The sequence below is a fragment of the Rhagoletis pomonella genome, unplaced genomic scaffold, assembly GCF_013731165.1.
Source record: "Rhagoletis pomonella isolate Grant_MI unplaced genomic scaffold, Rhpom_1.0 Rhpom_scaffold_00001, whole genome shotgun sequence".
In the NCBI taxonomy this organism is placed as follows: domain Eukaryota; kingdom Metazoa; phylum Arthropoda; class Insecta; order Diptera; family Tephritidae; genus Rhagoletis; species Rhagoletis pomonella.
The window spans coordinates 48643265-48647687 of NW_023458555.1; positions in this window are offsets into that span (position 1 = coordinate 48643265).

Below are 4423 nucleotides of genomic sequence, written 5' to 3' on the forward strand. Positions count from 1 at the left end.
TTTTAACAAGGAGACAATTAAAATAATAATAAACAGGGAACGGATGATTAGGACCTAAAAACCTATAAAAAAAAGGCAAAACAAAATAACAAAATATGTTCGAAAAGGCAGGAAAAGCAAATAGAAGTCGCAAAAAGGCACTAAAAAGGGACAAAAACAGAAAAATTATCAAAAAATACATTTATTTTAGAAATTTTTATATTACATTATATGAAAAATTTGAACTTTGAATCTTTGACTGGTTTCTCCTTTCGAGCGTTTAACTCACAAAACTTTAATCTCAATAGTTGTACTAACATTGAACCACGAGATGTATTTTAAAGTTGTGAACATTAATTATTGAATATACTATATCTCTTTAGCAGAAAAATGCAACTTCCATAAATTCCATTCCCTAATAATAAATCTTCGGCCGCTGTGGTGTAGTGGTAAGCAGTGCGCGCTTTCACTCATCAGCACCTGGGTTCAAGCCCTGGTCAAAACAACATCGCAAAAATTATAGAAAAAAGGTTTTTTCTTAACAGCGGTCGTCCCTCGGCAGGCAATGGCAAACCCCCGAGTGTATTTCTGCCATGAAAAACAGCTTTTCATAAAAATACAATCGCCGTTCGGAGTCGGCGTAAAACCAAGGCGCACGCCACAAGTCGGAGGAGAAGCTCGGCCAAACACTAACATATGTGTAAGCGCCAATCTATTATTATTATTATTAATAATAAATCTTTTGTATTTTGTTTTCATTTCTATTAAACCTATTCTTTTTCCAAAAAATTTGAATGGTTAAATGAAAATGTCCAATAATTTTTTGCATGAAATAGCAGCAGGAAATTTTATTACTCATACGCCATATCGTATATAGCCGTACTCGTACATATGTATGTATGTACATGGTCGTGCATGGCGTTTGCGTAACATTTTCCATGTTTAAGGTGAATTTTCTTCATTCGCAATGCAAAATTAAAATGAAAATATCTTGGGAAAATTTCCTGATCTAGGGAAACGGCAAACAGATCCATAATATAGGACTCATAATTCAGTTTACGTGTCTCAGCGTTTTTTGTCATTTTAGCGTTCCTAGTAGGGATGTTAACTTTTTCGCTTTTGACGATCCCGGGATTTTTGGGATGTCGTTATCACAATCCTGGGATCCCTAGATAAGTCCCGGGATTCAGATATTCATTACTTTTCAACGCTATAAATCGAAAAAATTGCTTCAATATTGGCTGCGTTTGCGTTTGCCGTTTTGAAATCATCATTTGTTTACTTTTTTGTGTTGAAAATAAAAAATATTTGTCATTTCAATAGGAAATATTGAAAATTAATGATTTTGTGCTAAAACTCGTGCCAATTTTATTAAACGATTAGCGGTTATGCAATATTTTATAGCAGAAATATTCGCGGAAGTGTTTCACTATGAAAGAACGGCCAGAAAATGTGTAGTGTGTGCCACCAGAGCCTTTTCAGGGCGCGCAAGTGTGCAGACGTGGAGTCGTCATGCATTCGTTTCGGCATGACGAAACGTCTGCTCTACTATGATTAGGTGCGTAATGTGCGGAGTGCCTTATTAATTCCAGATAATCCCATTTCACAGCCAGAATAAACAGAATGCGTTTGAAATATACGTTAACGTATCATCAGGATCGTTCTAAAGATTAAGTAAACAAAAAAAAGTTTATTCCAAACGTTCAGAATGAATAAAGAAATGCAGCCATTGTTTGAGACGCTCTTCTACCATAAAATAAATAATAAATAAATGGGTTTGAAACCTACATTTTTATTTAAAGTGGCGTTTTTATTTTCTCCCTCTGACGCCAGGATTTATTTATTATAAAAGAACCTTGTAGTCTCAAAGATATGATTACTTGCAAAAATCATTTAAAAAAATTCAATGTGATGTAGAATAAAATAATGGGTACCAAATAATTATTTCTTTAGAATTAAAAAAAATAACTTTTTTCGGATTCACAAGGACGAATAGGTAATTTTTTAAGCTGTTAAAGTTAGAAGGACGAAATTCGTGGATGTTATCGAGTTTCTGTAAGTCCTTAATATATAATTTTTTCAAAAACAAATATTGCGACATTTCAAGGATACAATTTTAAAGGGACATTTTCAATACTTACCAGTCTTTATGCATAAAAAAATTTAACCTGTTTAAATTCTACAGAATTTATCGTCACTACACACGAATAAAGGCGCGCTAGTGTTTTGACGGCGAAAAAAGGCGCGTAAAAGATGCTTATGAAAAACTTCGGCGAAGTATGTTAAGAGTCTTTGACGCTGAAATTTTTTATGCGTCTTTTTTCGCCGTCATTTTTTGAACTCGCGCCTTTATTCGTGTCTAGTGACGTTATTATTTAACTTGATATCCATACTTCTTTCTCTTCTTCTTTTCTAAGCACATTTCACTGAATTTTTTAAATCATTTTTGAATTACTAACGTCACAGTCAAAAACTAAAAACGCAGTTTAACTATATTTGGTCATGGTTCCGCGACTATATGGATTTCTGTTGCGTAAAATTTACTACCGCACGGTGGTATATGTATAATAAGCTAGACATTTATAAAAAAAATACTAGTAGAGAACCCGACGTCGTTCGGGGAAAACAAATCAAAATATAAAAGAGTAGTACAAATATTCAATTCAGCATAAATTAAAGGAGACAAACTATACATTCCGTTTATCTGCCTATTCGCTTAGCTGTTTTAGAATAACGCCACTTTTCTGGTAGAATGCTTATTTCGGAAGGAGATTTATTCATTACACTATGCGACAGTCAAAATCGGGATGGGATGAAACCAACGGGAAATGTTATATCGGTCAAAAACAAGTTATACGTGGCCCGGCGTTTCGCTGGGTCACGTCTAGGAATCGAGATATATCGATTTGAAGTTAGTAACTATCCTATAGGGGAAATTGTCACATTTGGTGGTCTTTTCTTTGACATAACTCGAGAACCACTAGTCCGATTTTGCTCAAACAAATTTAAAAAAATTAAAATTACAATTCCTTTAATCTGTTAATATAACGTTTTTCTATATAATCAACAGTTTTGCCGGTAAAAATAAATGTATGAAGAAAAAAAATATTTTTTGCCTAAAATATTAAATTTTTTTATTTTTTAATTTTTTAAATTAAATTTAATTAAAATTAAAATTAAAAATTAAAAAATTTAATATTTTAAGCAAAAAATATTTTTTTGTATTTTTTCCATATGAAGTGTGTTCGAAAATTTTTTAAATAAATATTTTTCACGGCCCTTATTTTAACTTTTTAGTACTTTTAATTTTCACTTTTTATAAATTTTTAATCTATAATGAGGTGTGATTTTTTGTTATATATTGGCATTTTATGCTGAATTTCTATATTTAATGATTGTTCCAAAACAGGATAAATTGTGCCAAAAGTGCCTTTGAGAATGAAAGTGCTAAAAACGGCACTATTGTGCCTACATTTACATCACTGGTTTGTACTGTACATTTTTAGGTGGGTAATATTCAGTGTTACCGTTTTATTTTTTATTTTAATTTAGCCACTAGCTTTTTTTCGCTTTTTTTTTAATTATTGCTATTGAAAATTTTCTAAATGCTCTAAAATGAAATGTATGTAGTATGTATTTAACTATTTAAGTCATGAAAAATGTAAATTTTATGCTATTATTTCATTAGCCATAGAAATTCACTAGAAAAAATTTAACTTACACCAGCAATTTACAGTCTACTGTAGAATTTTGGGCAGAAGTTCGTGAAATCCATCTTATGCTCCTTGTAGTTTTGTTTTTTTAATTTTTAATTCCACCGCACAGAAATGCAGAAGTAGATAGAATTAGGGTTAAAATGTCAAATGCAATTTTATGTACTAGATGTGGCCTGAAGAAGGAAGAAAAGTGTTTCGTAATTGAAACCGAGCTCGTTCTTTCGTGTAATGTACTCTTGCTCGATACGACACAAACAAACCATTGTCGTCTTCGGTGTAGGTTCACACTTAGCCTTTTTTTAGCCTTAAACAATTTTTTATTTAGCCTTTTTCAGCCATTTTATTTTGCCTAATTAGCCTTTCTTTCAAAAAGTTCTGGCAACACTAGCTTTATTAAGGTACACTTTACCCCGCCTTATTAGCACTTAGTATTTACATATCCGAACTTTTATTAGCTCATTAAATTGTTGGGTTTGAAAAAAAAATCTAGTCCACTGTCAAACTAATTACGGGAATATAGTTGTGCAATTACCATGATAGTGCACAAATCATAAAATTACAATTTCATTGACAAAAAATTTGCAATTTATATGATTGTGACTAGGGTATCGAATTGCAGAAGTCGGTAGGGCGGCAAAATATGAATAGCCTACTGGAGGCAAATGGATAAATCCGGCACTGAAGTCATATCAGAGGCAGGAAATAACTTTCAAAGCTTTATAAAAAAA